At 42.2% G+C, this 12,500-nt stretch overlaps 1 protein-coding gene across 1 annotated transcript in view; it reads right to left on the bottom strand.

Annotated features, from left to right (window-relative positions):
- foxp4 (forkhead box P4) overlaps positions 1-12,488 on the bottom strand; it is a 77,535-nt gene extending 65,047 nt beyond the window's left edge. The window contains exon 1 of the mRNA XM_083939597.1: positions 12,203-12,488. The gene's annotated coding sequence lies outside the window, so the exon portion shown is untranslated. The remainder of the gene's footprint in view (positions 1-12,202) is intronic.
- Between the last annotated feature and the right edge of the window lie 12 nt (positions 12,489-12,500).

Genomic DNA, 12,500 nt, shown 5'->3' with positions numbered 1-12,500 from the left:
CAGGAGCTATTAGCTACTTTAATCTGCTGACGAAATAAAAGAATCATACATCTAAAGATCCATCTCAGCTTTGCATGTAAAACCAGCAGAAATAATGTCATTCTCAACAACTCTCCTATCCCTTTTCCTAAATATCTATCCAATCAGGGTGAATGAAAAGCCCCATTCAGGTTGGCCCTTATAAAAGTTTCATCTTATTACACTTTCCAACTTCTCATTTCATTATCCATATAATAGCAGATGAAAAAATGAATGGTAAAATTGAGAGGTAGCCATACAAAAAAATTAAATAACCATGATAATTAGATGTAAAGATATTATAATTCCTTTAACAGGATGCATAGAAACTGCTGCTCGACAATATTTGCCCTAATTGCTAGAATTATCATATTAACCAGTTACCATTTGAGTAAGTTGATTAAAAAATTGATTATTCGTCTATTTCTTTTAGGAGTTTCTTAATCAAAATCTTACATCCTTGAAAAATTAATTTGAAGCCGTTTCTTATCAGTTAATTAAATCGGGTTGGAAGTCATTTTTTCTGCGGCGCATGATTAGAACGGTTCTGTTCTCTTCTGTTCAGACACCATGACGTTAGAGGGGGAACTTTTCACTGTCTCATCAAACATTCACAACCACAAGAATAGGACTTCTTTGAAGGGCCCGTCGCCTTTTTTTTCTCTTCCAAACCTCTGCCTTTCTGATAAATTGTGCTATACCCAATAGATCTTTCTTTCTCGTTAACACATTCTCATTAACGGACAGAGAAAGCGAAAGGAACCAGGGCGGGGACTAGAGGAAGAGAAAAGGAGAGTGGTGATGAGAGGCAGAGGGGAGTGTGTTTGTGTGTGTGTGTGTGTGTGGGGGGGGGGGGGGGGGTCTAGAGGTGAGAAAAACAGGGCAGAAACCAATGACAGAGATAAGTCAATAGGAGAAATAAATACACTGACGAATTTCAGCGCACAATGGAGAAAATTAAATATAAAGACAACACAGACACACATACAGAACGTTGCCTGGGTGACAGCCTTGGGATGGTCTGAGTTGAGACTAAACAACTAAGCCAGGAGGTAAAATAAGACCTGCCATTACTGCAGGAACATGTCTATCCGGCCTAAATTTGCAGTCATTTTATCTTGGTGACACTTTTTTTCACCCAAAGATGTTTGATTTTGTAAAAAAAAAAAACAACAACATGAAAATAGCACAAGGCAGGTGGTAGTAGGAATTGATTTTCCACTCGGTTCCATATCAATTCAAATTTGCAGCTTTTAAAAAACTACACATCAGAGGGTGACTTCACCTCAGTAAAACTAGTTTTCTATTTCTGGAAGAAGACTAATTATAAAACTCTGCCCCTGGGAAAGAAAAGCCCCCCTTAAAGGAGAGAGGGAGGCAAAGAGTCCATTCAACGCTGGCATCAGTCGAATATAAGTTTGTCTCTCTCTACTTCAGCGAGCAGCAGAGCAGAACCGAACAGATACAGTGCTCTCCACTCATCTGTCCATCCCCGACTCCTCTGGGAGGTATGGGAGGAATGAAAAGGGAGGGAGGGGGTTCATAAGAAGAATTAAAAGGAAAATCAGTGAGGATATAGAGCAGTGTGGTGAGCCTCTCTGATTGGATAATGAATTGAATGATTATTCGAGCCGGGCTGGTAAAGTTACGCAGAAATCTCAGCTCGTCATCAGCCAATCCCTCATGAACCAAACCTCTACCCTGAGGGGTGTATTAAGGAGGTGTGTGTGTGTGTGTGTGTGTGTGTGTGTGTGGTGGGGGGGTTTCTACTTTCTCTTCCATCTCTCTTCCCATACTCTCTCCCTCTCTCTCTCTCTCTCTCTACACGTCATCCTGTCTTTCGTACAGCTGCCCTCATCTTTCTCCGTGGGAGTCAGAGAAGTCTCAAAGCCACAATTACCACACAGAACTATCAATTTCCCCTTCAATTAACCCTGTGGGAAGAGCGGGTATGAGGGAGAGGAAGGAGAGAGAGGAGAAGGGGATGAGAGATTCAAATTTGGGATGAAGAGGGCCACATCGGTCCGCTCCTCCTCCCCCCAGGGTGCAGTCATGTTTTTGGGCTGAGGTGGGAGAGAATTACACCTCCTCGGAATGAGCTTGACCCTGCCACCGGAGGTGAAGCAAGTTACTATACAGCACAGGCCCCTTATCCTCATTACCAGAAAAGAGGCCCAGCCACTTTTCCACTAATGCAGACTGTATGTTAATAACCAATGCTCAAACCCAAGCGCAGAGCTGTCGAAGGCTAAGAGATAGATAGACAGGGAGGTAGAGCTGCAAGGAGGAGGATGGAAGGAAAAGAGAGGGGAGAGAAAAAGGGTGAAGAGAGAGAGGGGGGGATAAGGAGGAGTTGTGTTTCTTAGATCAGGAACTAAGGGCCTACGCGCCATAACAACGGACAACTGTGACGGCATGCATGCTCTCTGCTCCCCTCTCCTCTCCTCCTCTTCTCTGCGTTCCAACTCCCGTTCCCACCTCCTCCTCCTCCTCCTGCCACCCCCTCTCTGAGCGAACCCCGGGGGAGTCGCTCAAACCAAACTCAGCCTTCTGCAATGTTTTGCAGGCAAACTTTTCACAAAGACCTCAGAATCCGTATGCCTGCCTGATACCACAAAGCATGGCAGGGTTTCATTTCCACTCACCCTGCCTAAAGTACTCTTTTTTTGTACTTTAGTCCTACGTTCCTCTCTCAGTCCCCTCCCTTGTTTATACTGACTACTTTCTGAGGCTAATGCACTGTTCCTGACTGACCTTTAGACAATGGAAACCTTCAGCAGCAGAAGTTGTCAATTAGGGCTACAGGTTGCATACAGCACTGTTGACCTTCGGTGGGCAAATGTACATTGTGGTGTCTGCTAATCCAACAAACCAGTGCCTTTCAACCAGGTTATGAATACCTTTGGTTGGTTCTCCATTACTTGCTGATGGTTCTTAAAAAGAAAGTCTCATACTTGGAAAAGTAGAAATCTGATGGGTTTTTTTTTGGATCCTCGTCATCTGTTGTTTTTGCATTGTCAGAAACAATCTATATGTCCAGGGACAACGAGGTGTGCCGACAAAACACTGTATTCATATTTCAAATATTTCTCACACTTAATATATTTCTTTGAAAGAGTAACACAAATACATCCACATGTGTGAATGAACTACAGTAATAGTTTTCTGTCTCTCGCATAATACTTGCACAACACTTTAGTTAATAAATAGATTTAACTGAGAAATTTCTTTTTGAATCTTTTAGTATTTTTTTTTTCTCTATGCTTTATTTAAAGAAGCATTTTTACACTCAGGAAAAACGCAGCCTCTCGGAGACTGTTGAAAGCTATGATTGACCTTGCTTTGAGTCCCGTCATTTCAGTCATACAAAATAACTGATTCCTATTGAAATGGGGCCTGAGGAAAGGAAGCAAATTTTGGAGGTAAACTGTGATGACAGCTTGGATGTAATGAAGAGACTGAGGGAACACAGAGCCATGATAATTAGAGACAACAGGCCTGACAAAAGAGGAGAAGAAAGATAGAGCACAGAGAGGGTCGAAGAGTAGATGGACAGGAGAAAGTGCAACGGAATAAGAGGTGAGGAGGAGAAAAAAGAGACAGCAAGTGTTGAGTTCTTCACAGTGAGTAACTATCGGAGGTCCGACAGGGAAAAGAACACTTTGCGACCAACCACGGACCAGAAATTAAGCCAGCCCTCGCAAGTGCAGGAAGACATGCTGTGTGTGTGTGTGTGTGTGTGTGTGTGTCTGTGTCTGTGTCTGTGTCTGTGTGTACAGCCTTAGAGTAAAACACAAACATCTTTCTTTATACATTAAAAAAATAAAGTAAAAAAATATATAAATTCTGGTTTTTCCCATCTAAAATTGTCTGTGGAAAGGATGAAAAAATGTCTGGTTAAAACACTGTGTTGTGCCTTTGTAGATACAGTGGAACTGTGGGAATGTGACAGCAGTGTGTGTGAATGATGTTTTTTCTCTTTTAAACCGAGAAAAAAATGTTTTAATTAATTGTTGAAAGAAAAAAAGAAAGGCTTTTTTAATTTTAAAACTTAAAGTGATGTACTGAAGTTGAAAATTAAATTGTATGGCATGTGTAAAAAAAATAAAATAATTAGAGTCTTTAGTCTTAAATTCACATTATATCTGATAACAGTAAATATATTTGAAGAGCATCGTATGCAACCCTATAGAAAATTACCTTGGCTTGAACGGTGAGCCAAGAATCTAAATACTCAACAACTACCTTTCTCTCCTGACTACTTTTCCTACTTTTTAACTCCTCTTTTATTCTTGTTTTTCAGTGCTCTCTGCCTTCCTTTCCTCTCACCCCCCGACCAGCATTCTGCAGACAAACAGCTAGCGCTGCTTCAAAGGCCGACAGCCGACAATGCAAACACACACATACACACCCTGCCTTCTCTCTCCTCAGGAACATGAGAGCTGGCTCTGATTCACAGGCTGGTAAAGCTGTGGCGGACAGCAATCTTGATCTGGCAGGATTAGGCTACTTTTATATCCCCGAGAGCCACAGGGAGGGGGGGTAGTGTGGGGGTATAGTGTGCGTGCTGGTGGGGGGGACTAAAATCCTTCTACAAATGTCAGACAACGACCGGTGACCAGGGGCTGCAGAGATACACACTCACACACAAGCTTGCAAGCTCACACACTCAAACACTCCTGAAAAAAGCTCCAAAGTGCCACCCAGAGAAGAGACTCATCACTCTCCATCTCATCAGTCTGAGAAAGAAGTGATGTGGGGGCAAGAAGGAAGCAAAGCAGGAGGAGCGGGAGAGAGCAAGGGAGAGAGCAAGGGAGAGAGCGACGGAAGGAAGAAGAGAGTAAAAGAGGGAGGGTGTGAGTGGGGGATTACACAATTATTCAGATAACAGCTGGGTATAATCTAGTGGCAGATGTCTCTCGATCAACAATGCCCACCACACACACATGCGTGTATGTGTGCGCATACACACTAGCAATGTTTTAATGCCCAGTAGCGAGCAGGCACTGAGTGCAAAAAACGGCCACTAATGAACCAGCACCAACTACTTAACGACACAGCACTCTTTTGCTGAAGCTTTTTTTTTTAAATCAGAGTGTGATGCAGATGAAACAATCAATAATAAATAACGACAGTCTTTTTTTCCCTCTCAACACTGAAATGTCTAAAAAAAAATACACAAAAAGTTGGGAAAGTGACGACCTGTTTGCTTTTCTTCTCCTCTGAAAAGCAAAACCTAAAACCTGAGGAATTCTGTCTGATGAGGAGAGAGGTGGAGGGTCACTGCATGATTGACAGTTAATTGTAGTTGCACACACACACACACACACACACACACACACACACACACACACACACATGCAGAACAGCATCCCTCTCTGTGAGCGATCTCCAAGACTCCCGATAGTGGCTCTAGCAGAAACCTCCCTCCCCTCCTGCTCTCCCTCCACTCCCCTCTCTGAAAGGGCACTATAGAAGCCAAAGAGTCACACCCCACTGGGAAAAGCCTGTACATTCTCTTCACCTTGATAGCCACAGAAGGAAGAAGAAGAAGAAGAAGAAGAAGAAGAAGAAGAAGAAGAAGAAGAAGAAGAAGAAGAAGAAGAAGAAGAAGAAGAAGAAAGAGAGAGGAGGACCTACGTTGACAAGACAGGAGACAAAGAGAGCATGTAGACCTTATTCTACCGACCGGATCATATTCATCATATTCACTCTTGACATGAGCTCTCAATATTTCTTCCATAAGTTTTCTTTTTGGAAAACTTAATTCTCAAAGCGAACAAATCTTCATGTGAGGTTACGCTTAGTGGAGAGGAAGGAAGGGCAGCCCAAGCCAGTGGTGAGAGCGAGCTCTGTCAATCCATCAACCAAGGCAGGCTATTGTGATTTGGTTTTAACACTGGTTAACAGCTCGTCCTGTCAGGGGATGGATCATCCCATGGCGCCTCACATGCTAATAGCTTAAGTAGGCATCCCATGTCCCCCGGAACTAATACCATAAATACTAATACCATAAAAGAGCAGTGCGCACCAACGCTCCAGCCTCGCTTTCGCCTGCGTTAGCCAACATCCCGATACTTTACGGATTAGAAAACATAATGAGATGCATTTGAATGGTTATTACCTCCCCGGTCCAGGATGGCTAGGAACAGGGAAATACTGCATTGCTAATTTCCTATCATCATATGTTAATGTTAAGTCATCCTGGTTGAAGCGATTCTAACATTCTGATGTAAATCAAAAACTAAAAACCAAATCAAATTAACGGCTGATGTGATAACCACATACATCAGGAATCAACCAAAAAATGACATGGTTAAATTAATCTAAATATGAGGTAATTATTTGTCATCAGGAGCCTGTATAAAACATTAAAACTGATTTGAGTTCTATCAGGTTGTAGTTGAGTTTATGGACCTAGACATGAATCCCTTTGCACTCCTCGTTCGTTCTTACGCACGGCAGATTTTTACCGCTGCACCACTGCGGCCAAACGAGCACTCGAGAGCTGTGTGTAACACTTCCCTACAGTCAGACAGTTTGTGAAATGTGCAAAATGCGTGTGCACTCATCTGCGTGTGTATCCATAACATTCGGAGTCTTACGCCTCACAGCTGTCACCTACCTTTCAGGCAGGCACCCTTTCAATACACATTAAAGCAGTGCTGCAGAAAGTTTAGTCACATTGTTGTTCTGAGCGAAGCTTTCCACTGATCTGCTCCCTCGGTTCCCCCCCGCTCGATTGACGGCTGCCCTGTCAGTTTGTCGCAGTGCTTTAGAAAACACCAACGGCTCTCTGATGAAGTGCTTACAAAAGGTCATAGGGTGAAGGCGATGGAGAGGAGGGGAGCCGACTACTGAGAGAGAGAGGGAGGCAGGGGAAAAGGAAAGGGAGACGGGACAGAGTGAAGGAAAATCCATAACACAAATACAGCTGTCAGAAGCAATGCAGAGTTAGCAGGGGACACAACGACCGACGAGAGCTTTTTTTTCCATGAAGATGCTCTGCCTCCAACACAAGAGCACATTCTCTCACTTTGGCATTCACTCTACCTGGCTGTGCCACTGACCTAATGATCCCCCTTGACTCTTTCAGTCTGTGAAATGAAACTCAAAAGCTCTGACCGCCTTCCTTCATGATCTGTGCTCTCATTCCCCCAGACTCAACAGCCACAGCCCTCCGCTTCAGATCCAGCCATGGCCTCAGGTGCCAAGCGCACTCTGGAGAGGCTGATCTAATGCTTCCTCAGCTATAACGACCGACGCCTTAAATAAAAAACACTGTCGTTTTCCTCGCCTTTCACTCATACATTCTATCTCTCTCTTCGTACCTCTCTCTTTCTTCCCTTTTCCCCACCCGTGCCCATAGGAAGCAGTCTCTTCCGCTCGGAGCTGTTGGGTCACTCCTTCCCACATCCATCAGCTGTTAATGGGCTGGCGCTCTGTGGAGCTGGAGAATCATCTCTTGAGTCTGCCTGCCTCCAACCCCCCCCCCCCCCACACACACACACACATACACACACACACACACACCCACACACACACACACATACAGAACTTATCTGAGACGCATGGACATGTTAATGACCACAGGCTGAACCACTGTGTCAAGCAAAATGATTACCTTATCAATCAGAGAGGGGGAAATGTTATTAATTTTAAAGAAAGAAGTTTGGACTACGAGCGGAAATGCTGTCACCGCATACACAATGACAGCTCTTTCAGAAGACATAAAAGGAAGAAGAGACAAACAACTTCTCTCTCAATCAGGTGGTAAACTTTCTAATGACCGCTTAAAAGGTATCTTCATTGTCCTGCAAGTTTCCTGCGCGACACCGCCTTCTGACCTGTCATTGAAAAAAAATACATCTCATCTTTGAAAAATGTGTGGGATTTATTATATGCACACACAGACGGACACACACACTCACACAAGTATTCAGCCCTCAACTTCTCCTAAATAACAGGTTCAATTAGAACCACATGTATAATCAGACCTCAGTCTAAAGCAATGTGGCGGCACTTTCTCTGTGCAGTCAATCACTTCAAAACACACCCAGAGCCCTCCCCCACTTGCTGGCTTCCCATGAGGAATAACACTTTCATTTAATTTATTGTCAATTGAGTTTCATTAACATATTTTTAAAGAGGGTAACAAGCCGTATTTACTACTGTAATGCTGCTCAGTTATTACATACGGAGATGTGTAGATTTTCCATTTTTTATACAACAAAAAAGGAACAGTTTTGTTCCAGGAAAATCTGAATTGAAATATTTTTCATTTTAACACATAATTATACATCTATTACTGTACAAGCTATAGAATACCTTATCCTACAGTGTTTTTTACATGTAAAAGCCCAAAACATGTTCAGCACAAATGCGTACACCCTGCAATAACGGCAGCTCTAGGACTGACACTTGAAATAATTCCATTTAAAAGCATGCTTTCGCTCCCTGCACAGTAACATTTTTGCTTTTCTCAGAGCCCATCTAAAAGGATATTGAAAATTTAACCATTTCAGCTTTTTTAAGCAGGTAATGCACTAAGTGCTAGAATAAAAGTAAACCTGTGAGTATCTATCACAGGGTCAAATCTACATGTATAGCAGAGTCGTATACGGGTGCTCTTCAACATCACTTTGGAGCCAAAAGCCCACTCAGACTTGTGGGCTTTGGGATAGCAGGAGGGCTTTAATGAAGAGAGCGCGAGAGATGGAGAGACGGACAGGCGAGCTATCAATGCTACCGACGCTCAGGACATTTAAAACTTCAAATACTGTCCATTTTCACTCAAGCGGGACAGGTGAATTGAGAAAAAAGCACCCTTGTGCACACGCACTCCAGCACTCAGATATATTCACTCTTCCACACATACATTTGCACATGCTCATGCTGAAGGTATAAGGACTCTCTGAGTGAGTTTATGGACTAACACAATCATGTTGCTGGCTTTTAATCCTGCGTGAAGGGGTTTTAAAGCGCATGAGATTCAAAGTCATTATTGCCCGTCTCTAGACGGTCTCACATGTGCTGGAGTCACACGCCAGCACACAGTCACACACACACAGGACCGTGCTGAAAATCATCATTTAAGTGATGTGTCAGTAAGCATAACAGAAACAATTGTCTGGTGGAGAACAGAGTCTGAAACTGATAAAAATCAGCAGCACATGAGCGACTCTTACAAACAATGAAACAAAACAGGACATGGAAAAGACACAGCTGTTGAAGGAGGGAGGGGGGGCAATGAAGAAAAAGTGTTGAGGCAAGTCAGATGAAAAAAGGTGGCAATGCTGAGACAAACAGACACAGACACAGACACAGAAGCACAATAGCCGACAGAGAGCAGAGAGAGTCAATCTGTCTCTGACACCTCTGGCTTCCTGCACACGTACTGTACACTCTTTTTTTTATCCAAATAATTACTTCTGCCTCTTAAATACTCTTTTTTATTCCCATGAAAAGCCGGTCACTGATGAGATCAATGAGCAAAGCACATCATAAAAAAATCATAACTGGGCAGTGAGTTTAAATGTTGCATTGTTTAAATAGAAATAAACAAAGATAAATACAAATAGTATATCATTCAGCAGTGTCTCCCTGACAGTCTGGCAATTTTAAATAAAAATGTACAAATTACTAAATTGCACAGTAATCTGTATTTTGTTGGAAATCAAACCTACGAGTCCAAACATCATTGTTTTACAGTAACTAAGAGGTCTCAGCTGCCAGAGAGAAAAAAAAGTCAATGTTTGCATAATTTTTTGCTATATTTCTGGAAATTTATTTCATCAAATAGAACATGTAGAAAAGAGTTGCCTGAGATACAGTGAGGGTTTGCTGTCAGCACATAATTGTGTAAATTATTGTCACAATTTTAAAATGGTTCAGGTGTGTCGATGTGCAAATATAATGCATTCAGCCTCTCCTGTCTTTGCTAAAATTAACACAACTTAAAATTCTGATCTAATTTTGTTGATGTAAATAATAAGACTGTGTGAACACTTAACACATTAATGTTCATATTTGTATGAAGGCTACAACTTAATATGTAATTCGTCTAGGTGAAATAAACTTTTTTTATTACTATCATTATTATAATTCTGCATATACTTTACACCGGGGACTTTGAGCCACCACAAAATACCTGCTTTCCTGTCTGACACCAGAAATGTGACAAGGTCATAAAACGTGATGAAGAGCTTTTTCATTCCCGCTGGATCTTCTATTAAAGTGCAATTAAAAGTGTGTCATGGCGTTGCGGAAATGCCACCACAGAGGACAGGGGGGGGGGGAGGGGGGGGGGGTAGAGTAAGGAGGGAGCACAACAGGGGAGAGAGGACACAGTAAAATAAAATTAATTATGCCAAATGCCCCAGCGCCCATCAATCACGGGGCAATAATGCCCGTGTCAGGGTTTGCACCCACACGGCCTGTATGCTTTTCTCTCAATGACAGACAACTAACAGCAATTAATTGTCGTTTCATCTCTCCCTCTTTTTGTGTCTGCAGCTTTCCATCACGCGGGACCTGAGTTCATCTGACACGCGGGAATGATGTGGCTGATGTTTCACATTTGATTTCATGACTTTTATTATAGAAGGGGGAATAGCAACTTCGTTATTAAGTCCACGTTCAGACGTATTGTATAATGTACTGGTGTTCAAAATAAAGGCAATTACAATGTGTTTATCCCATTATAACATCGTATTTTAAAAAAATATACATAGTCCCGGTAATAAGTTTTTTCTTTCTCTAAAGGAAGAAAATATATTTTTCCTTTGTGGTGTGGGCCGTTTAGGCGGTTTATGACTGCAAAAAGAAAGGAAAAACATGGGTCATACAGAGGTTTCTGTACAGACTTCAACCCCCTCAATTTCTAAATTTATAATAGTGTCTAAATCGGCTCTAAATATGTGGGTATACATTTTACATTTCGGCATCAAAGTACACACGTGTATTTTACCTCATGCAATTGATGAATGCTAAAAAAGAAAACTAAGACATCGGCGTTTTAATGCCCATTTATCACTGATTAGATCCGCTTTAATATTCTCCATTAAAGTTTTACTTTATGCATGACCAACTTTTCCTCCACGCCCTGCATGCTGTTAAGCCTTCAGCTGGTATACTGCTATTCATTTAATCCGGTGAGATTATATAGAAAATTCAGCAAAACTCAGGGAGGTCACACAACGCGGTTCCTATTTGAAAAGTCAAAACGGTTTGAAAAGAAAGTATTGTCCCCTGACCTATTGACTAATATGTCCACAAGGAAGCATTTTTCTGTCTTAAAACAAGCTTCGGTGAGGGGTGAAAACCTTTTTTTATTTTTAAACGTATAATTAAATTATCAAAAGCAAAATATAATAATTTAAAGACTGTCACACTGCTGGGGGTTAAACAGGTATAAAGGATGACAATGCATTCACGCGATTTCCTCACGGCTGTGTAAAATTACCACCACATAACCTACGTCGGTGTTTATTATCAAGTCCCTTAACAGGGGATATTAACGGGGACGCAAAGTTAAGTTTGATGTCTCCATTCAAATCCACTCCCGACATCTTAGTTAGTCCTAACCTGTGGGACAAACTTTCTGTTGCCTCACAATTGGAGAGAGACTTCGGACAATGACACTTTCTATAAGCACCGGTCCTCTTAGCGCACACGGATATGCTTTGATAAATTATCCCACAGGAGTTCGAATGAATCGCCCATTAAAAATAAACGTCAATTTTTAAATAAACTACAGTTTTGGCTGACACGTGTGAAAGTAGCGAGCAGAAAACGTTATTCCACCGTTTTCTTTCTATCGTAGAAACTGAAAGGAGGAAAACTTCAAATAAGGGTTTTAAAACGTGGCTGAGAAGTTTAGCATTCATTAATCCGGTGAAAAGAAAGTTAGAATGAAACATGGACGGAGGGAAGTCTGCAGAGGAAAGCTCAGAGTGTGCCAAGCTCTATAATAGTCAGTAATACCTTATTAAATTATTTGACCGACTTGGATGAGTTTCTCAAACAATGTGCGATGAAAAAGTTGAAGTTCGATGTGTGTGTGTTTTGTCTTTTTTTGCCTTTCTGTGTGTATCAGAGAGTTTCAATGGAAGCACGGAGCGAGGAATGAGTAAAGAAAGGTACAGAAAAGTGGGGGAAAGGAAAGTGTAAATAATGCATCAACCTGTTCTCTTGTTTTCTGAAGAAGTCAACTTTCACGCCAGTGGTTGGACCATGTGGACAGCCCGCTTCTGCTCCTCAAACCCCCGGCGCGTCCACTCTCTCGCGGCGACAAAGGGGGGACACAAACCGAGGACACGAAAAAAAAGAAAGAAAAATGGAAAGAAACAGAGAGGGGAGAGAGAGACAGAGAAATCTAGGATCTAAGACCGCAGGACCATTACTTTAAACGACAAAGCGTGCTCGTTAGTCCTTTCCTTTTCCCTTTTGTGTGCGTCCTCTCTCCTCGGAGTGGCCCCTCT

Source organism: Echiichthys vipera, assembly GCF_963691815.1.
Source record: "Echiichthys vipera genome assembly, chromosome: X".
Classification (NCBI taxonomy): domain Eukaryota; kingdom Metazoa; phylum Chordata; class Actinopteri; order Perciformes; family Trachinidae; genus Echiichthys; species Echiichthys vipera.
The sequence above is the reverse complement of the archived record's forward strand: the minus strand, read 5'-3'. Positions and strand labels throughout refer to the sequence as shown.